We start from the raw sequence: 22851 nt of genomic DNA, 5'->3' as shown, positions 1-22851 counted from the left end.
CTTTCGAGTTCAAAGCGTTATTTTGGATTCTCTGGGTGGTGTAGTTGATTATCACGCTAGGCTCACACATTTTCTCCCGAAATATGAGTGTCTTTCGAGTTTAAAGCGTTATTTTGGATTCTCACCTTGTCTGGGTGGTGTAGTTGGTTATCACGCTAGTCTCACACACTAGAGGTCCTCAGTTTGAACCCGGGCTCAGACATTTTAAAAACGCTAGTCTCACACACTAGAGGTCCTCGGTTTGAACCCGGGCTCAGACATTTTCACTTACAACATTCTCACTTTAAGAAGTTTCTCGAAATATGAGTGTCTTTTCGAGTTCAAAGCGTTATTTTGGATTCTCAACTTGTCTGGGTGGTGTAGTTGGTTATCACGCTAGTCTAACACACTAGAGGTCCCTGATTTGAACTCGGGCTCAGACATTTTAAAATTTATATTTCTTCCTTAAAATATGAGTGTCCTTTCGAGTACATTTTAAAATTTATATTTCTTCCTTAAAATATGAGTGTCCTTTCGAGTTCAAAGGGTTATTTTGGATTCGAACTCGGGCTCAGACATTTTAAAATTTATATTTCTTCCTTAAAATATGAGTGTCCTTTCGAGTTCAAAGGGTTATTTTGGATTCTCACCTTTTCTTGCTGGTGTAGTTTGTTATCACGCTAGTAATTTATATTTCTTCCTTAAAATATGAGTGTCCTTTCGAGTTCAAAGGGTTATTTTGGATTCGAACTCGGGCTCAGACATTTTAAAATTTATATTTCTTCCTTAAAATATGAGTGTCCTTTCGAGTTCAAAGGGTTATTTTGGATTCTCACCTTTTCTTGCTGGTGTAGTTTGTTATCACGCTAGTAATTTATATTTCTTCCTTAAAATATGAGTGTCCTTTCGAGTTCAAAGGGTTATTTTGGATTCTCACCTTTGTTATCACGCTAGTAATTTATATTTCTTCCTTAAAATATGAGTGTCCTTTCGAGTTCAAATGGTTATTTTGGATTCTCACTTTTTCTTGCTGGTTTAGTTTGTTATCACGCTAGTCTCACACACTAGAGGTTGCTGGTGTAGTTTGTTATCACGCTAGTCTCACACACTAGAGGTTGCTGGTGTAGTTTGTTATCACGCTAGTCTCACACACTAGAGGTCCCCGATTCGAACTTGGGCTCAGACATTTTAAAATTTATATTTTTTCCTTAAAACATTTTCACTTTAAGAAATCTCCCGAAATATGAGTGTTCTTTCGAGTTCAAAGCGTTATTTTAGAATCTCATCTTGTCTGGGTGGTGTAATTGCTTATCACAATAGTCTCACACACTAGAGGTCAAAGCGTTATTTTAGAATCTCATCTTGTCTGGGTGGTGTAATTGCTTATCACAATAGTCTCACACACTAGAGGTCAAAGCGTTATTTTAGAATCTCATCTTGTCTGGGTGGTGTAATTGCTTATCACAATAGTCTCACACACTAGAGGTCCTCGATTCAAACTCGGGCTCAGAAATTTTAAAAATTTATATTTTTTCCTTACAACATTCTCAGAGAAATATGAGTGTTCTTTCGAGTTCAAAGCGTTATTTTGAATTCTGACCTTGTCTGGAAGGTGTAGTCGGTTATCATGCTAGTCTCACACACTAGAGGTCCCCGGTTCAAACCCGAGCTCAGATATTTTAAAATTTATATTTTTTCCTTAAAACATTCCTTAAAACATTCTCACTTTAAGAAGTCTCCCGAAATATGAGTGTCCTTTCGAGTTTAAAGCGTTATTTTAGATTTTCACCTTGTCTGAGTGGTGTAGTTGGTTATCACGCTAGTCTCACACACTAGAGGTCCCCAGTTCAAACCCGGGCTCAGACATTTTAAAATTTATATTTTTCCTTACAACATTCTCACTTTTTCCTTTCCTTACAACATTCTCACTTTTTCCTTTCCTTACAACATTCTCACTTTTTCCTTACAACATTCTCACTTTAAGAAATCTCCCAAGATATGAGTGTTCTTTCGAGTAAGCGTTATTTTGGATTCTCACCTTGTCCGGGTGGTATAGTTGCAAGGTGGTATAATTGGTTCTTTTGAGTAAGCGTTATTTTGGATTCTAACCTTGTCCGGGTGGTATAGTTGGTTATTTTCACATACTAGAGGTCCTCCATTTTTTCCTTACAACATTCTCAGAGAAATATGAGTGTTCTTTCGAGTTCAAAGCGTTATTTTGGATTCTAACCTTGTCTGGGTGGTGTAGTTGGGTATCACGCTAGTCTCACACACTAGAGGTCCCCGGTTTGAACCCGGGCTCAGACATTTTAAAATTTATATTTTTTCCTTACAACATTCTCACCTTGTCTGGGTGGTGTTCTCTCGAAATATGAGTGTCCTTTCGAGTTCAAAGCGTTATTTTGGATTCTCACATTGTCTGGGTGGTGTAGTTGGTTATCACGCTAGTCTCACACACTAGAGGTCCCCGGTTTGAACCCGGGCTCAGACATTTTAAAATTTATATTTTTTCCTTACAGCATTCTCGGTGGTGTTCTCTCGAAATATGAGTGTCCTTTCGAGTTCAAAGCGTTATTTTGGATTCTCACCTTGTGAGGGTGGTGTACTTGGTTATCACGCTAGTCAAATTTATATTTTTTTCCTTACAACATTCTCACTTTAAGAAGTCTCTCGAAATATGAGTGTCCTTTCGAGTTCAAAGCGTTATTTTGGATTCTCACCTTGTCTGGGTGGTGTAGTTGGGTATCACGCTAGTCTCACACACTAGAGGTCCCCGGCCTGAAACCGGGCTCACACATTTTAAAATTTATATTTTTTCCACTTACAACATTCTCACTTTAAGAAGTTTCTCGAAATATGAGTGTCTTTTCGAGTTCATAGCGTTATTTTAGATTCTCACCTTGTCTGGGTGGTGTAGTTGGTTATCACGCTAATCTCGCACACTAGAGATCCCCGGTTTGAACTTGGGCTCACACATTTTAAAATTTATATTTTTTCCTTACAACATTCTCACTTTAAGAAATCTCCCGAGAAATTAGTGTTCTTTCGAGTAAGCATTATTTTGGATTCACCTTGTCTGGGTGGTATAGTTGGTTATAACGCTAGTTTCACACACTAGAGGTCCCCCGAACCCGGGCTCAGACATTTTAAAAATTTATATTTTTTCCTTACAACATTCTCAGAGAAATGAGTGTTCTTTCGAGTTCAAAGCGTTATTTTGGATTCTTACCTTGTCTTGGTGGTGTAGTTGGGTATCACGCTAGTCTAACACACTAGAGGTCCCCGGGCTCACACATTTTAAAATTTATATTTTTTTCACTTACAACATTCTCACTTTAAGAAGTCTCTCGAAATATGAGTGTCCTTTCGAGTTCAAAGCGTTATTTCCGATTCTCACCTTGTCTGGGTGGTGTAGTTAGTTATCACGTCACCTTGTCTGGGTGGTGTAGTTAGTTATCACGCTAGTCTCACACACTAGAGGTCCCCGGTCTCAGACATTTTAAAATTTATATTCTCGAAATATGAGTGTCTTTTCGAGTTCAAAGAGTTATTTTGGATTCTCTTTGGGTGGTGTAGTTGGTTATCACTCTAGTCTCACACACTAGAGATCCTCGATTCAAACCCGGGCTCAGACATTTTAAAAAACGCTAGTCTAACACACTAGAGGTCCCGGGCTCATTTTTCCTTACAACATTTTCACTTTAAGAAGTTTCTCGAAATATGAGTGTCTTTTCTACTCAAAGCGTTATTTTGGATTCTCACCTTGTCTGGGTGGTGTAATTGGTTATCATGCTAGTCTCACACACTAGAGGTCCCCGGTTCGAACCCTGGCTCAGACATTTTAAAATTTATATTTTTTCCTTACAACATTCTCACTTTAATGAGTGTCCTTTCGAGTTCAAAGCGTTATATTTTATTCTTACCTTGTCTGGGTGGTGTAGTTGGTTATCACGCTAGTCTCACACACTAGAGCTCCCCAGTTCAAACCCGAGCTCAGACACATTCTCGTTTTAAGAAGTCTCTCGAAATATGAGTGTCCTTTCGAGGTCAAAGCGTTATTTTGGATTCTCACCTTGTCTGGGTGGTGTAGTTGGTTGTCACGCTAGTCTCACACCAGAGGTTCCCGTTCGAATATATTTTTTCCTTACAACATTCTCACCTTAAGAAATCTCCCGAAATATGAGTGTAGTTGGTTGTCACGCTAGTCTCACACCAGAGGTTCCCGTTCGAATATATTTTTTCCTTACAACATTCTCACCTTAAGAAATCTCCCGAAATATGAGTGTAGTTGGTTGTCACGCTAGTCTCACACCAGAGGTTCCCGTTCGAATATATTTTTTCCTTACAACATTCTCACCTTAAGAAATCTCCCGAAATATGAGTGTTCTTTCGAGTTCAAAAATTTATATTTTTTCCTTGCAACATTCTCAATTTAAGAAATCTCCCGAAATATGAGTGTTTTTTCGAGTTCAAAGCGTTCTTTTGGATTCTCACTTTGTCTGGGTGGTATAGTTGGTTATCAGGCTCAGACATTAAAAAATATATATTCCCTGGCTCAAACCCAGGCTCAGACATTAAAATATATATATATTTTTTACAAAATTTATATTTTTTCACTTACAACATTCTCACTTGGAGAAGTCTCTCGAAATATGAGTGTCCTTTCGAGTTCAAAGCATTATTTTGGATTCTCACATTGTCTGGGTGGTGTAGTTGGTTATCACGCTAGTCTCACACACTAAAGGTCCCCGGTTCGAACTCGGGCTCAATATGAGTGTCCTTTCGAGTTCAAAGAGTTATTTTGGATTCTCACATTGTCTGGGTGGTGTAGTTGGTTATCATGCTAGTCTTACACACTAGAGGTCCCCGGTTTGAACCCAGGCTCAAACATTTTAAAATTTATATTTTTTCCTTACAGCATTCTCACCTTGGTGTTCTCTCGAAATATGAGTGTCCTTTCGAGTTCAAAGCGTTATTTTGGATTCTCACATTGTCTGGGTGGTGTAGTTGGTTATCACGCTAGTCTCACACACTAGAGGTCCCCGGTTCGAACTCGGGCTCAGACATTTTAAAATTTATATTTTTTCCTTTACAGCATTCTCGGTGGTGTTCTCTCGAAATATGAGTGTCCTTTCGAGTTCAAAGCGTTATTTTGGATTCTTATATTGTTTGGATGGTGTAGTTGGTTATCATGCTAGTCTCACACACTAGAGATCCTCGGTTCGAACCTGGGCTTAGACATTTTATTAAAATTTATATTTTTTTTCCTTACAGCATTCTCACCTTGTCTGGTGGTGTTCTCTCGAAATATGAGTGTCCTTTCGAGTTCAAAGAGTTATTTTGGATTCTCACATTGTCTGGGTGGTGTAGTTGGTTATCATGCTAGTCTTACACACTAGAGGTCCCCAGTTCGAACCCGGGCTCAGACATTTTAAAATTTATATTTTCTCTCGAAATATGAGTGTCCTTTCGAGTTCAAAGCGTTATTTTGGATTCTCACATTGTCTGGGTGGTGTAGTTGGTTATGACGCTAGTCTCACACACTAGAGGTCCCCGGTTCGAACTCGGGCTCAGACATTTTAAAATTTATATTTTTTCCTTTACAGCATTCTCGGTGGTGTTCTCTCGAAATATGAGTGTCCTTTCGAGTTCAAAGCGTTATTTTGGATTCTCACATTGTCTGGGTGGTGTAGTTGGTTATCACGCTAGTCTCACACACTAGAGGTCCCCAGTTCGAACCCGGGCTCAGATATTTTAAAATTTATATTTTTTCCTTACAGCATTCTCACCTTGTCTGGGTGGTGTTCTCTCGAAATATGAGTGTCATTTCGAGTTCAAAGCGTTATTTTGGATTCTCACATTGTCTGGGTGGTATAGTTGGTTATCACGCTAGTCTCACACACTAGAGGTCCCTGGTTCAAATTCGGGCTTACACATTTTAAAATTTATATTTTTTCCTTACAACATTCTCAGAGAAATATGAGTGTTCTTTCGAGTTCAAAGCGTTATTTTTGATTCTCATCTTGTCTGAGTGGTGTAGTTGGTTATCACGCTAGTCTCACACACTAGAGGTCCCCGGTTCAAACCCGAGCTCAGACATCTTAAAATTTATATTTTTTCACTTACAACATTCACACTTTAAGAAGTCTCTCGAAATATGAGTGTCCTTTCGAGTTCAAAGAGTTTTTTTGGATTCTCATCTTGTCTAGTTGGTGTACTTGGTTATCATGCTAGTCTCACACACTAGAGGTCCCCGGTTCAAACTCAGGCTCAGACATTAAGAAATATATATTTTTTCACAAAATTTATATTTTTTCACTTACAACATTCTCACTTTAAGAAGTCTCTCGAAATAGGAGTGTCATTTCGAGTTCAATGCGTTATTTTGATTTCTTACCTTGTCTGGGTGGTGTAGTTGGTTATCACGCTAGTCTCACACACTAGAGATCCCCGGTTCGAACCTATATTTGTTCCTTACAACATTCTCACTTTAAGAAGTTTCTCGAAATATGAGTGTCCTAAGCGTTGTTATCACGCTAGTCTCACACATTAGAGGTCCCCTATTCAAACCTTGACTTAGAGTGGTGTAGTTGGTTATCACATTAGTGTGTGTATTATATTTTTTTCTTTAAAATATTCTCACTTTAAGAAGTCTTCATCCCGAAATATGAGTGGTCTTTCGAGTTCAAAGCGTTATTTTTTATTCTTACCTTGTTTGGGTGGTGTAGTTGGTTATTACGCTAGTCTCACACACTAGAGGTCCCCAATTCGAACCCAGGCTCAGACATAGTCCTTTCTTGTTCAAAGGGTTATTTTTCTCGAAATATGAGTGTCCTTTCTTGTTCAAAGGGTTATTTTGGATTCTCACCTTGTCTGGGTGGTGTAGTTTGTTATCACGCTAATCTTACACACTAGAGGTCCCCGGTTCAAACTCGAGCTCAGACATTTTAAAATTTATATTTTTTCACTTAATATTTTTTCACTTACAACATTCTCACTTTAAGAAGTCTATCGAAATATGAGTGTACTTTCGAGTTCAAAGAGTTTTTTTGGATTCTCACCTTGTCTAGTTGGTGTACTTGGTTATCATGCTAGTTTCACGGTCTCCGGTTCGAACTCGGGCTCAGACATTTTAAAATTTAGATTTTTTCCTTGCAACATTCTCACTTTAAGAAGTCTCCCGAAATATGAGTGTCATTTCGAGTTCAATGTTCTCTGATTGCAATGTCGTTGTCAGCCATACATGGTCGCCTTTCCTTTACCTGAAAATGATGTAGCACACAACCTGACTATTTCTCAATTCGATGTATGGTCGCCTTTCCTTTACCTGAAAATGATGTAGCACACAACCTGACTATTTCTCAATTCGATGTATGGTCGCCTTGCCTTTACCTGAAAATGATGTAGCACACAACCTGAGTATTTCTCAATTCGAGGAATACTCAGTAAGTGACCTCACTATTGGGGTGACGTCGTAAAAATGCAAACACATGCAAGTTATCTAGGGACATATTGTTAAGACCATCATACTGGTGGCCTCAAGTCCTGACTAACTTGGATATGTAGTACTTCCTTACACATGATCCACACATGCGACATGAATCTCCAGGCGGTTTGCACCCCCTGGACCAATCATAGTTGAGCTAGCTGTTAGTAACATCGTTTAGAGATCAATAGACCCCTGAGTGTCAGGCGCGACATGATCACCATCATCATCTTAGTGTACGTGTCCGTTTTAATCATTATAAAAGGAAAAGTAGCCTGATGTTTATGTACAAACATAATGCATGAGGTCCCTATGGTTTCTCATCTTTAAAACATATTTAACACAACCCTAATTTCATCCTTATATTATTATAAGTTATATATGTGCATTAGTCTTCATACTTTCATCATCATTAATATTAACTAGGGTTGTTTCCTAGGAAAATTATCATCATAATGCAATATGGTATTCAAAACATGCTTCTCATCTCAATATAAAAAATAACGTCATGTTAAGAAAATACCATCATCTTACGTCATCATACTAGTATGCATTGTTATTATATAACTCATCATAATCATCGTAAAACATGATAAGACATCATCATATAACTCATTTACGTCATCATATGTCAGATATCATAAATCATCATTAAGCATCATGCGTATAAATCATAAGTGACACGTGCAGGTGCCACTAGGCACGTGTTGTCATACATCAAGCAATTGTCCAGCCTATCCTATAGTAAGGCCGCTTACATGGTTACTTGGTTGGCCTTAGCTGTCTTTTCCCTAAATTTGAGTTCGCGAATCTTTCGTTCCTCGAAGTTACTCCAAACTGAGAATATTTGCTAAAACCATCTCACCTAAATGGTGGTGAAAGTTCTCTATTTATAATTATTTGCATAATAAAATAATTACAAAGGATATGGAAAGAGCAAAAGAGTAATAAATGGGTACAAGATATTTGACTGTAATTAAAGGAAAAATATGATACCTATAGTAAGCCGTAAAAGGCAAATATCTGGATATTTTTCTTTAATAAAAGGTCAAATATAGTACCTATAATATACTATAATGGAAGGCTAAATATCCTCAATATAACTTATTATAAAGGGTCAAATATGATACATATGGTAAACAATAATTCAACATCCACCCCCCCCCCCCCCAAGTTGAACGTCGAATTTGAACGAACGTGAAGATTGAATCTGGAAAATTCAAAGTGAGGTCGAGAAACACTTTGAGTGAAAATGTCAGCAACTTGGAGATGGGAAAGTACATACTGTGTGTGAAGTTTGCTAGCGATAACTAGTTTCTGAAGGAAATGATAATCTAATTTAATATATTTGGCCCGCTTGTGAGAAACGAGATTAGAGCTAAAAAAATAGCACTTTTGTTGTCACATAAGATGCATAAGCCAAAAAAGTTCAACAACAGTCATGGCAAGAGCACGATACTCAGATTCACAGCTGGAGCGTGAGATAGTAGGTTATTTTTTGGCACTCCAAGAAATGAGATTGTTACCAAGATAAATGGAATAACCGAGTTTAGAACGACGAGGATTGAAAAAAACCAGCCCAGTAAGCATTCGAATAAGCCACTAGTGCATTAGGAACAGTGAATGGACGAAAGGTAAGACCAAATTGGAGTGTTTGCTTAACATAGTGAAGAATACGTTTAACAACAAGAAAGTGGTCTGCAGTAGGGACATGCAAAAATTAACTGACAGAATTGACAGCATGGGTAATATCTGGACGCGTAATGGTCAAGTACTGAAGGAAGCTAACAAGAGATCGATAGAGAGTAGGATTGGAGAAAGGAGAACCATCAACAGTTAGGTGTTGAGAAATAACTATGAGGTGTGGACTGATTTTCTATTTAGCAACTGAGCATGAGTAAGAATATCTCGAGTATATTTTAACTGACCAATAAAGAGACCTTCCAGAGTGGGTGAAGCTTCAAGATCAAGAAAGTAACTGAGAGAACCCAATCCTTGGTAGCAAACTCATAATGAAGGTTGCGAGTAAAGCTTCCAAGAAGATATGAGTTTTTGTCCGTAACAATAATGTTATCAACATAAAGAAGCATAAAATAAGGTTAGATTGCTGATGAAAGACAAAAAGGGAAATGTCAGAGCGACAGCATAATAAAAAAAATAAATAAATAAATAAATAAAAAAACAAAAAAAACAAAAAAAAAAAAAACTAATTGTGAGAAGAAATAAGCTGAAAGGTTGAAACCAGGCGCGAGGAGCTTGCTTTAAGCAATAGAGAGCTTTTTTTAATAGATAGATATGAGTGAAAATCGAGGATTCATATTCATAGAAGGTTGGTCCATATGAACATGTTCAATAAGAGTGCCATTGAGGAAAGCATTCTTGACATCAAGTTGGTAAAGTGGTCATTTATTTGTGACAGTAAGAGAAGGCACAACATGGACAGCAGTAGCTTTGACAACCTGACGGAAAGTCTTAGTGTAGTATAGACCAAGAACCTGAGTATAATCTTTGGCAACAAGACGAGCATTGGAATGCTCGACGAATCCATTGGGCAAATATTTAATACGAAACGCCTATTTAGAGCCCACGATGTTGGTGTTGGCAAGACGAAGAACTAAAATTTAAGTGTCATTTTGTTGTAAAGCTCAAATTTCTTAATCCATGGCAGCAAGTCAAGCAGGATTCTTAGCAGCAGATTTAAATCTTCTTGGTTCAATGGATGCAAAAAGAATAGAAAGAAGTCCATATGAGCCCAAAATGCCAAGATTTGCTGGATGACAAGTCTTGAAGATACCAGGTTTGGCTCGTGTGACCATAAGAAGAGAGCCCAAAGAAGAAGAGAAATCAACAGCAGGTACAATAGAGGGTAGATTAGTAGTCGAGGGTGGCAAAGAGGAACCTGCAAGAGAAGTATCAACCTACACAGACTCATCCACAAGGTCAGATCAAATATCACACAGATGAGCTAGATCAAGGAATGTGCGGTGAAGAAGTGGTAGGGAGATGAATCAATATGGTAAAGATGCGGTTCCAAAAAAATTTAAATATGAAGAGAGAAAAGAAGTTGGGCCTTCAACCCAAGAAAATGCAAGGAATGCAGCGGGGAGAAAGTTTGTTATACATCTAATCACGCAAGCAAGGATAAACATGACAACCAAGGGGATGAAAATTGTCATAATGCGAAGAGTAGCCATAGAGGAGTACAAAGGGTGACTTACCTCCAAGGAGTGGAGTAGGCAACCAGTTGATAATATAAACTACAGTGTTGAAGTCGTCAACAAAAAAACGAGGAGAAAGATGAGAGTGAAAGAGAAGGACCAAGCCAGTCTCAGTCACATGACGATATTTTCTCTCAACACAACCATTTTGAGCAGATGTATGGACAAGAGAGTTGATGGTGGATGTTAGAAGTAGTAAGTGAGTTTTGAAGCAAGTTCTAGTAAATTCAGCACCTCCATTGTTTTGAAAAACCTTGATACGAGTAGAATGTTGACTTTCCCACAAGTTTTTGAAATTGAAGAAAAATATCAAAGAAATCAAATTTAAAATTTAAAGGGTAAAGCCAAGTGAATAAGGAATAATCATCGATAAAAATAACATAGCAAAGAAAATCCAAATTGGATGTGACGGGGAAAGGACCCCAAAGATCACAATGAATAAGGTTTAACACATGAGACGACCTATATTCATTGCGGGAATAAGGCAATCGATGATTTTTTGCAAGCTGATAGGTACTACCTAGTGATGGAAAAGGCAATAAAGACGTAAGAGAAAGAGGACCTTTTTTTTATTTAAAAAAAGAAATAACAAAATAATTCACATGCCCAGACGAGCATGTTATAAATCATATGAAGCACGTAAAAATTTGTTTCTAAGGACAAAAATAAAAGCAGAGTTGCCGTGCTCGAGCACATATAGCCCTCCATCTCTTTTACTCGTTGTCACCCCTTCTTGTCTGACAATTCTGGATAGTAAGAAGATTAACAAAGAGAGGAAAATTAGACGTTAATTTACTAATTGGAATGAGAGTTTTAGTGAGATTATGGACAACAAGACATCTAATAAGTGAATATTTGGAACGAGAGAAAGAATACAAGTGTGGATAATGGGTAGGAATGCACCGTTTCCTACCATTACAGAGTCCTTACCAGTGTAATTTTTAGACTGATCCAAAATAGATGGATTGACGGTCATATGGGCCAAAGCCCCAATGTCCAAAAACTAATCAACGGCCTCGGGTCCAGCAATAGAACAGTACGTGTTGAAGACTTCAACAAGGTGAGCATGAGTAGAATCAGACCGAACATATTGTTGGTGCAGCAGACAACATAATGGCTCTCCATGCGACATATTTGGCAGCAAGGTGGTCGACGACCTTAACTCGAGTGGGTTCGTCCTCGGTTGGAAGAGTTGTTGTGGGAATGAGAGCGACCTCACTGGTTGCTAAAGGAAGCAAGATGACTTCCATGGGCGCAGCCACGATTAGTGGTTGTGAATATCGTAGGAGCAGAGTCAGAAGACTTAAGGGAGCGGTGGAACAACTCAAACTTAGCTTTAGAGACTAAAAATCTGCAAAAAAAAAAAAAAAAAAAAAAAAAAAAGTTGAAAAATTGGTGCTTAGTGCACGAAGGAATTAGTGCACTATATCAATGCCTCGACGGGTCTGCCAATGGCATAAAGTTGGTCACATATTGTTTTGCAGGTATGGACATACTCAGCAACAGGTTTGGTGCTACGTTTCATCAGCTGAAAGTCATCCTTGAGTCTTAGTTCACAGGCTTTCAAATGATGGATGAATGTAGTCTCCAACGCGAGCCAAACATCACGTGAAGTAGAGAGACCAACGACGACGACAATGACTTCCTTGGTGAGAGAGGAGAGTAGGAGACAGAGAAGCTGTTGATCGGCTGCTTTCCACGCCAAATATTTGGTGTTGAGTGATGAAGAGGTTTCTGACACAAAACGAGGTGGTGAAACTATAGTTCTATCAACATAGCACAGCATGTCATGACTCTACGAGAGAGGGAGAAGTTGGCTTTTCCAAAAAAGATAATTGGAGGAAGAAAGTTTGATAGTGCGAAAGAAAGAAGATGAGAATAGAATTCAGAACCAACACAGAAAATTTTAACATTTTAATAGTATTAAAATATTATTATAAATTAAGGCTAGAGAGGTTAAGAGGGAATACTTAAGATCTTTTGCACATAAGTGCGCGTGGGTTCGAATCCCACAACCACACATCATTCCTCATTTTGGTTATAAAATAATAAATTCAGCTGGTTTGCTCAGATATTAAAGGGGAAGACTTTAGATCTTTGCACATAACTTGAACAAACATATTTTAACATTCAGCCGAGATATTAAAGGGGAAGACTTTAGATCTTTGCACATAACTTGAACAAACATATTTTAACATTCAGCCGAGATATTAAAGGGGAAGACTTAAGATCTTTGCACACAAATGTAGGTGGGTTTACCCTTGAATGAAAAAAAAAAAAAAGATTTTTAACATTTTAATAATATTAAAATACTATAATAAACTCAGCAGGTTTGCCCGAGAGGTTAAGGGGGAAGACTTAAGATCTTCTGCACAATAAGTGCGCGTGGGTTCGAACCCCACAGCCTGCAACATTGCACATCATTTCCCTATTTTGGTTATTTGAATGAAAAAAAAAAAAGATTTTTAACATTTTAATAATATTAAAATACTATAATAAACTCCGTAGGTTTGCCCGAGAGGTTAAGGGGGAAGACTTAAGATCTTCTGCACATAAGTGCGCGTGGGTTCGAACCCCACAGCCTGCAACATTGTTAGAGACCCTAATCCTTATTGTGCCCTAGGTTCGGTTTGTTTATCGAAGTTGAGAGGCAGTTGTGAAATTTGTAATGAGTTGGACTACGATGTTCGTGAGTCAACAAAAATAGCTTTTGTTCGATAGTAGTTTAAATGTGAGTGGCACTCGGTTAGGTTGGATATGTATGATTTATTGTGATTGTTGTTACTTGTTTGAGTATATAATGAATGTGATGATTGCCATGCATATTTGTCATGTGTTGTAGATAATTAGATTTGGGATCTCATCCATGTCGATGAATGACATATTGTCACAACCCACAACAGTGCAATTTAAAATGATGCCCCAGGTCGATACCCCTTTGTGTAGCGTAGCTCCCGAGCGTGGTACAAAATGAATACAAATGACAACCCACAACAGTGCAATTTAAAATGATGCCCCAGGTCGATACCCCTTTGTGTAGCGTAGCTCCCGAGCACCATCCCACCTCGGCTAGTGCTTGAAAAAGAAAAGGAAAAAAGGGTGAGTATTGAGTAAACAACTGGTTTTACTAGTAAGTATCTACCGGTCTTACTATAGGCTTTAGGAAGTTTGAGCCTAGTCTCTATAGTTATTTGAGTAACTAGAGTGCCTTGAAGCTTCATATAGTACTTTAACTGATTCGGACCCACTCTAGGTTTGGAGGTGGTGGTTCACACTTTTTTTGGCGCTGCAGATCTACAGAGCGACACATCCCATCTCTGGGGTGAATTACTGCTCAAGCGCTACCTAATAAAAAAGATGGGGACAGTATAGTGTGAGCTGAATCTAAACATCATCTATGGAAGGTTAGCTAACGGACCCTCCCATAGGATCATAAACTCACCATAGTTTGGGAGGCTAGCTATTGGGTCAACCTATGTAGTCCAAGCCCCCCTTTCATGAATAGGTTTACAACACGATAACCCTATTTAAGAGACCTCGAGCCATTTTCACATGGTTGAGGTACACACTGCCCTTATCTCAAAGTAGAAAAGATAGTGGAGAGACCGATGACATTGTTCACACTACTTGTAGCCTAGGGTGCCACCTTTGTCGTTCTTGAATATCGTGGATGTCTACTAGGTTATTAGGAGCGTTTAGGCAGTTTAATAGTCAATTATCATTTTCAGGATATTTGGAACTAACCTCTCGACTAATCTATATACTCTAGGTGCATGTAGGTCTAAACCTCTGATCGCTACTCACGATCCTAGAGTGCTCGGCCTACAGGGAATGTACTGACCAGGGTCAATGTAACAACTCAAGCCCACTGCTAGCAGATAGTGTTCTCTTTGACTCATTGCGTATCGTAGTCAACCTCACGGTTTTAGAACTCATCTACTAGGGAAAGATTTTCACACCCTTGTAAGAAATACTTCGTTCCCCTCTGCAACTGATATGAGATCTTATAGTCAACTTGAAACCGCCCTATTCTTGACTTAGTTCTTTTATGCATGGTTTGCTAAAGAAATTATCCTATCGATTACATAGAGCATGATTTACATAATCTACACGTTTGTGCAAGTTTATTAGGGAGATACCCGCCAAAATCATTGAAAGCATAAACTAAATTATTCATGCTATCAAATACACAGACAAACAAACTAGCTCAATGGAAAGATAACATTCATCAATCTCGTGGAGCAAATATCACAATAGCCCATTCTCCTTTCTAACCTTGCAAAAACATTTAAAATAACCTTCCTCATAAAACTTTTATAGGGGCATTTTGGTAATTTCTTACATCTTACATACTTTACTCATCCATATTGCCCAACTCGTATTCTACTTATGCATATTTTCTTATTAGCTTTGCGAAAAATATAAAATTAGCGTGCATCATGGAATCTTATCCTTGGGACATATTCCTTGACTTAACATACATACAATACATTCTCACCAAAAAAACGCCCTTCTGAAGTCCTAAACATGCATTTTTTAATCACCTAAAGTAAGAAATACTCGCATATAGCACGTCCTAGCGATCCCTACACTCAGTACTTGTATAAAATTTGCTTGGTTACTTATAGGGATGAAACGTGCCTTTTTGAGTTTGCTTTTCCACTTGTTAAAGGCTCCAAACTTCTTGAAAATTCACTGGTAGGTCCCTCACGCACCTACATGTGCCTACGCGCCAACAAAAGGCGACCCATGCACGACCCAGGGTTGTTCTCGCGGGTCACAAATCGGGTCTTGGGTTGGATAATACAATTGAGACGGATAGGCGGGAAGGGTTGCCATTAGGGTCTACAGATCGAGTCATGGATCATGCGTATCATGTGAGCGTTCAATCTCTATGCAACACGTTTTATTACTAAATTTCACCGCGACCAATGAGCCATCACCACAGGTCACATGCATCACAATTTTTAACACATCAACTTATGGGTTAATTGTTCAACTAGTTATTACAAGAAGAGAAATGACTTATTATACTATCCAACTTTATATTATACTCAACATTTTTAATAACGCTATGGTTTTTTAGTCAACACAATTTTTCTACTTATTTATAGGTCTAGGGTTTAATTGAGTTAAAGGTTGAATTCTTGGATTGAATTATTTTGAATTGACAATATTTTAATTTGGGTCCCGGTAAAAAATTACTTGATTGTTTCGTTGTTTATGATAATCCCTTTCTCGACTTTCAAATAAAAAAATAGTAAAAAGTCGGGTCATTACAAATACAAGAAAACTGAAACAATAAAGCTTATTTTAAAACGATTCAAATTTCGCATTAATATTTTCTCAAGTATTAATTTTTCTAATTTCACGTGTTTCCTACAATATGATCGTATTAACTACGATTCTTGAAGTGTTTTTAAAATTGAAAACTATCTTCACCGATCAACACAAATCATTTTAACATATTTGGTTGTCACTCACATGTTTCTTAGAAAATTTATCAAACCGTCACTCGAAATAGGATTTTTCCAAGCATACAATTTCGAGTTTCGATGATTGAGCCACTGAAAAAGAAAGTGCACCTTATTATCAACTTTTTAAGTATTTCTTATCGTATCTTTAAAATCATTCTCATTCAGAAGTAATCTCGGTTCATTCATATACTTTTCTTTAATCTACGTGAAAAAAACATGTCCTAAAATAATCTCAACTAAATCTTCCTTAAAACATGAATTGTTGTGTTCTTTGAAATGGAAGCAAGGAATAATATCAATCTTTGCTTGTTCCACAAGGACAAAATAATTTGATGTCTTTTTTAATCTATTCTATTATTATACATATTCATTTTTCCATTACAAAACAAAATATTTTATCCCTTTAGAAAATTTAAAATTTGTACTATTTGTCATATATATATATATATATATATATATATATATATATATATATATATATATATATATAACATAGAAAGATAAAGATAAAGGAAGAAAGCAAAGCTTCCAAAGATACCCTTTCCTCTCATCACAAGACATCCTCCCAACAAGCAACTTCAAAAACCACCCAAAAGTTTAATAAAAATGGGAGAAAAAAAATTAATTTTTCTCGAGAATATAGCTTAATCGATTGAGCATTAATTATCGTTTCAATAGTTGATGTAACAGCCCAAACCCGTTAGCAGAAATTGTTCTTTTTGGACTTTTCGTTTCAGGCTTCCCCTCAAGATTTTTTAGACTAGGGAGAGGTTTCCACACCCTTATAACATGTGTTTCGTTCTCCTTCGGGGCCCTAGTGTCCTCGCTGGCACTTGTTCCTTTCTTTGATCGATGTAGGACCCCCACCAAATCCACTCCCCTTCGGGGCCTAGTGTTCTTGCTGGCACATTGCCACATATTCACCCCTTTGGGGCTCAGCATTACCTGGTGCCTACTCTGATATCATTTGTAACAGCTCAAACGCACCACTAGCCGATATTGTTCTCTTTGTGCTTTTCCTTTCAACATTCTTCTTAAGGTTTTTTAAAACGTGTCTGTTAGGGAGAGATTTTCACATCCTTATAAAGGCTGTTTCGTTCTCCTCCTCAACCGATATGGGATCTCATAGTCGATGATTTAACCCTCAATATGCCATGGTTAAACTAAAACAACACTTATTTTATTTTTAAATATTTATAATTTATATCGTTCTGGGTCAAAATTATGCACTAATAAAACTTTAGTCTATGTCTAATATGCTTCCGTGACATGTTTGGGCTATATAATATAGTAATAATAGCAAAATTTAGTTGCCATAAATTAAGTTGTTTTTAGTTTATATATAATAATGATTTGTCCTAACTTGCAAGATTTGAACTCCTTTTTATTAAAGTTGTGATTACAAAAGGTGGGTAATTGATCTAATATAAATATTTGTGCCTAATGACCATATTTAGAATAATTAAAACTCTACTCTACGTTGCAACTTTATAAAGATAAGAGTCTAAACCATATGTTATTTAACAAAAAGCTTCAAAATATAACACGGTTGAGAAGTAATAAGTTCGATATGGTTAGGAATAATGACCCTCTACGTTGATATAATATTGTCAACTTTGAGTATAAGTTCTTATGATTTTGCTATCGATTTCGCCAACATGTTTCATATCAATTGAGATGGTGTTCCTTATTTATATACCTAGGATCTTTTTCTTAATTAGCCATATTCATTCATGTTGTTTGTAGAAAATGATTAACGTGAAATTTAAATAAAACAATGTCTTGATCTAACCTAAAGGCTACTAATAACAGGAATGCATCTACCATAGTTTCTGTCCCATGGTCGTCACCGCGACGTCGTCATCCATACAGAGGGTATTAACGTGACTTGAGTATTTTAAGAAATAATCAGCGAGTAACCCGCTATTGGGTCAGAAAATTTAATCACAATGCAATCATGTTTGGACTTATCATTTCATAAAACATCGTTTCATAGCCTTTGTCTCAACTTCCAAAATGGGCAGAATTGGATGTATAGTACTTTCTACGGCTTACATAAGCTCACATGGACCCCTGGTGAGCTCGTATACATACCCTTTGGACCTAGTCTAACATACACTCACGATGTCAAATATCATGCAGACCTCTCTTTTTTTATGAAGTAGTCTAACATACAGGCACAACGCATTACACGTCACCGGATGCCAAAAAAAGAGAGGTCCGCATAATATCATAGTGAACATAAATATCGTAGGTACATGTCCGTACTAGCATAACATAATGGGGAAGTATCCCAATGCACATGAGATACATACATGCTTGAGGTCTCGTGATTTTCGTTCATAACATAACATTGATTTCATTTCCTTTCTCCTTTCCTCCATTACATATTTCATATAAGCATCATGTGTACATGACAAACATCACACAGTCCATCCCATAACTTTACATGGTAAGACATAACATTACATACATGACATTTCATTTCATTCTTAATATTATGTAACGGATATCACATGCAAACATGACAATATAAAGAGCATATAACCATCACATAGTTAATATGGTACATGCAAGAACTTTAGGGCATGCACCAACATACATCAATCAAATAACTAACTCCAACAGTAAAGTCACTTACTCGGTTGGTCTTAACCAAAGTTACTAATTACTTGGTAGCCGCCTCGAAAACTATATTCCAACGATTAATTCTCACCTATATCACTTCATGACATACTTAGGGCATATTAATATCTTAACCTAACTAACCATGATGATTAATTTCAATATAAGCCGTAAAATTAGCTAAAATTGGACAGAGATGGGATATAATCTCCGTCCTCGGTCCTGTTTAGCAAACGATGAAAAAGCTCTCCTCACTTCCTCCTCATTCAGAACGGGTTCCTTCCCATCTGATTAATATCTTGATTCAAGCATTCATTTCATTAATTAGTGTTCTAGATTCATGTATTGTATTGTCATATCCAATTAAAGGTAGAGAAGACAAAAACAAGAAAACTTGTCCATATTTGGATGTTGGGTTATGCTCATGTCTAGACAATTCCTAATACTTAACTTACCCTCCAACGTTAATCCGACAGTAAGCTAAAATCAGTACGATAATGTCCTTCGAACAGTTTTTAATCTAATTTCTTGAAATGAAAACACATAATATAAAAGAAATTATATCTTATTATATTTTCATATCTTCCAAAATATCATAAGCTTTTAATTTAATTTAGTATATATTAATGTATTATGGACTGCCATGTAATCTTTAACCCTCTTGAAAGAAGCAATAAAAAGCATGTCTAACATAACCTATGCTATGCTATGCTATGCTTTCATTTTTTTGTGTTTTTTAAACATGCATAAACCAAATCCACTTAACATGGCTCAACTTAAGCCAAACAAGAAACATCCTACTCGGTTAAATCAATGTTGGAACTTGTAATAAATATAAAATAACACATTTTCACCTTTCACTTCATTTTATTGCATATTTGGTTCATATATTACCTAACTCAACCCATTCGAATTACCCAATTCAAATCAGAAAGGTTCGTTGGATCGTTGGAATAGATTTGTTTTCGATTTGGGTTGAGTTGAATTTTTAACAAATCGAAAATTTAAGTCGGTTCATGGGTTGAAATTTCTTGAGTCGGGTCAATTTGATCAACTCGAGAATAGGGTTACATCTCAACTCAACTCTACTCTACTTTTAAGATTATTATGAAGATTAAGAATATTTGACGTTTGTTACTTATATTAGTGATAAGTTGTGACTTGTGAGAATTTGATATTTGAATTTTATGAGATTTTAGTGATATATTATGGGTAAATAGATTTTTTAAATAACTAAAAAAAACAACCGGACAACCCAACCAACTCAACTCGAAAATAGAAAGTTTGGTTGAGTGAGATTGTGAACTCTATTCACGTTACTCAAGTCACTAACCCAACCAATTTATGCACACTCTACACCCGTAAAGTTTGAAACTTTCATTAAAAGGATCAAATTTTTATTGTCTAACATCTGACCTGATCTCGTTACCATACGTCTGTTTAAGTTATTTGAAGTAGAAAGTAGAAAACGGAAACTCGAACATTGCAAATTTTATACATTATAATAGATATCATTCAAACAAAAAATAATAATTTTACCATCACAACATAGTGACATCAATTCCTTTTAGTAATATTCTAATCTACAACTTGTTCAAGATTTATTAATTCTTTTATTGTCTTGAAAATTTAAACTACAACTAGTTTATTTCTAGATTCTTACTCCAAAGTTTATTGTAAATTTCCCTTTTATTAGGTCGTGAATGAGACTTTATAGGGATGTACATATTATATTTTAATTCGGACGACAAATATAGTTTTAGACTATTATCCCTACGTAAATAATAACTTTATGGCACCATTCCTAATTTTATTTATTTATTTTTTAGCCGCATCCTATGAACTAGATCACACAATTTATAGCATTATGATTCATTCAAAAAGGTGTTGGGAAACTAAATATTACAAAATATAATTGTTACAAGTCCACCGTTAGCAGATATTGTCCGCTTTTGCCTGTTACGTATTGTTGTCAGCCTCACAGTTATAAAACGCACCTATTAGGGAGAGGTTTCCACACCCTTATAAATAATGTTTCATTCTATCTTCCAACCGATGTAAAGATCTCACAATCCACCCCCAGGAGCCAGCATCCCCATTGGCACACCACTCAGTGTCTGGCTCTGAAACCATTAGTCATAACCCAAGTTCACTGCTAGCAGATATTGACCATTTTTGTCCATTACATATAGCAGTCAGCTTCATGGTTTTAAAACGTGTCTATTAGGGAGAGTTTTCTATACCTTTATAAGAAATGTTTTGTTCTCTTCTCTGATCGACATGAGATCTTACAATAATTTAATATGAGTAAACTAGATTTAATCATATTATATAAAAGATAATTTCATTTTTTTTTTTTTTTTTTCAAATTCATGACATATGGTCACCTTGGAAGATACCCCAAAGTGGCCCTTAGATCACTCTCTATAAAAGACAGATATATTCACATGGTTGGTGCAAAAGATGGTCGTGACATCCTACTAGTAATACATGATGTAAGGCATCTCGATTAGGCGAGAGAAACATGATAGATACCCATCAGGACAACCTGCTTATGAGACATGGTGCAAGGTGTCAGTGTCACGATCGTACATTTTCAACCATACAACATCGTCATCTTGACATGCTCACGACCAGTCTTGAGGAGAACTCAAGCCCCTTATATTCATTTAGGGGTTCAGATCCAATGATTTGATTTTACATTTTCCGATTTTGATTTTGTTTTTTCATATTTTATCCTATTAGTTCAAATCCTTCTATCTATATGAACCAAAATATAAATTTATTTTGAATTAAACAAGGATGAATGAGTGTGTTGAATGGTTTCTAAAAATCTTGTAGTTATTGAATGTCCCTTTGCAAGCCTTGATATTGAGGTGTTTTTGTTTGTGTACAAGAGATCTGATATTTAACTTATATGATATAAGTTCTTAATTGACTCAAATCTATAACTACATCCTCGAACAACAATAAAATTAAGGTACAAATGCAAGATGCCAACGGAATGATCAATTAGACCGAGGCTAGGGTTGTTTTCTTCTCACCATGTCCTTCTATGTGTATTATAGATTTAGTGTGAGTGCACCGAAAAAGAATAGTACATTTTGCCAACGAAATTCTCGGCTTGCCCAAGGTTGAAGACTTGACCTTAGCCATGATCAATTCCAAGAAGAAAGACGAAACCAATCATTTGTAAGTGGGGGTAATAGAAGTTACCGACCCAACTCCTCCAAAGATGGTGGAGGTAACAAACTTGGAGGCAGAGGAGAGGAAAGCGAGTCCTCCCAATAGAGAGGTAGAACTCAATCAACCAAAACAGTCTCGACAAGGCTCCTTGTCCTGCTGCATATGTAAGGGGACTCATAGAGAATCTGAATGCCCACAGAAGGCGACACTGTACGCCTTCCAAGAAAAACTTAGAGTGAATTTGGTTAGGCTATGACCTAGGATGGAACACGTCCAGTTGTCCGAGCGCATTTAAATCAAGAAAGACAATCAAAGGGTGAGGCCTCTAATGCTCCAAACCAATCTAGACTGAGAGAGTCAAATCTGAGAAACCTAGAGACATAAATCTATTTCTAGACTGCCAAACCACTCTAGAGATCTAGAAGGCCACCATCTCAACTCTAAAAGACAATGGTGGCCTCCAAGTCCAATAGTAGTTGGTATAGTGTCTGAGGAACTTTCATTTCCTTCCCACGTTGGTACAGTACCGTTGAGCTAGGTGTGAGGCTAGTTAGGGACGTGTGACTTAGTGGTTTGTTAGATTACTCTGCGCAGTGGATCCTTCCTGTAGTTAGGCGTTGATCATGCGGGTAGTCAATAGCGTTACCCTACACAGATGATTCGTCTTGTGGATGGGCATTGATCATGCGGGTAGTTATTGGAGCTAGCACATAACGGGGTCAAGCCCCCAACCTTGGGTGACTACATGGCCTGTGGAATGGGTTCACCAGCTAATTTCCCATGGATGACCTTCAGTCACACTCAAAGCGTCAATAGGTCTCTGTGTTTAAGTTTTTTTGTATTTTATTTTGTAATGGTATCTCAAACCCATTTTTCTCCT

The 22851-nt window shown here is 37.0% G+C and overlaps 10 non-coding genes across 10 annotated transcripts; all 10 read left to right on the top strand.

The window, feature by feature from the left end:
• The first annotated feature begins 348 nt into the window (after nt 1-348).
• Nucleotides 349-422, top strand: TRNAV-AAC (transfer RNA valine (anticodon AAC)). Its single transcript has one exon. It is a non-coding gene; the product is annotated as a tRNA-Val (tRNA).
• A 1349-nt stretch (nt 423-1771) lies between these two features.
• Nucleotides 1772-1845, top strand: TRNAV-CAC (transfer RNA valine (anticodon CAC)). The gene has a single exon. It is a non-coding gene; the product is annotated as a tRNA-Val (tRNA).
• Nucleotides 1846-2212: 367 nt separating this feature from the next.
• On the top strand, nt 2213-2286 carry TRNAV-CAC (transfer RNA valine (anticodon CAC)). The gene has a single exon. It is a non-coding gene; the product is annotated as a tRNA-Val (tRNA).
• A 110-nt stretch (nt 2287-2396) lies between these two features.
• TRNAV-CAC (transfer RNA valine (anticodon CAC)) lies at nt 2397-2470 on the top strand. The gene has a single exon. It is a non-coding gene; the product is annotated as a tRNA-Val (tRNA).
• A 2325-nt stretch (nt 2471-4795) lies between these two features.
• On the top strand, nt 4796-4869 carry TRNAV-UAC (transfer RNA valine (anticodon UAC)). The gene has a single exon. It is a non-coding gene; the product is annotated as a tRNA-Val (tRNA).
• A 102-nt stretch (nt 4870-4971) lies between these two features.
• On the top strand, nt 4972-5045 carry TRNAV-CAC (transfer RNA valine (anticodon CAC)). The gene has a single exon. It is a non-coding gene; the product is annotated as a tRNA-Val (tRNA).
• Nucleotides 5046-5334: 289 nt separating this feature from the next.
• Nucleotides 5335-5408, top strand: TRNAV-CAC (transfer RNA valine (anticodon CAC)). Its single transcript has one exon. It is a non-coding gene; the product is annotated as a tRNA-Val (tRNA).
• Nucleotides 5409-6004: 596 nt separating this feature from the next.
• Nucleotides 6005-6078, top strand: TRNAV-CAC (transfer RNA valine (anticodon CAC)). The gene has a single exon. It is a non-coding gene; the product is annotated as a tRNA-Val (tRNA).
• Nucleotides 6079-13009: 6931 nt separating this feature from the next.
• On the top strand, nt 13010-13093 carry TRNAL-UAA (transfer RNA leucine (anticodon UAA)). Its single transcript has one exon. It is a non-coding gene; the product is annotated as a tRNA-Leu (tRNA).
• Nucleotides 13094-13187: 94 nt separating this feature from the next.
• TRNAL-UAA (transfer RNA leucine (anticodon UAA)) lies at nt 13188-13270 on the top strand. The gene has a single exon. It is a non-coding gene; the product is annotated as a tRNA-Leu (tRNA).
• Nucleotides 13271-22851: the final 9581 nt, after the last annotated feature.

Source organism: Cucurbita pepo, chromosome 12 (assembly GCF_057944985.1).
Source record: "Cucurbita pepo subsp. pepo isolate OVF chromosome 12, ASM5794498v1, whole genome shotgun sequence".
Classification (NCBI taxonomy): domain Eukaryota; kingdom Viridiplantae; phylum Streptophyta; class Magnoliopsida; order Cucurbitales; family Cucurbitaceae; genus Cucurbita; species Cucurbita pepo.
This window is presented reverse-complemented; position numbering and strand designations above follow the sequence as displayed.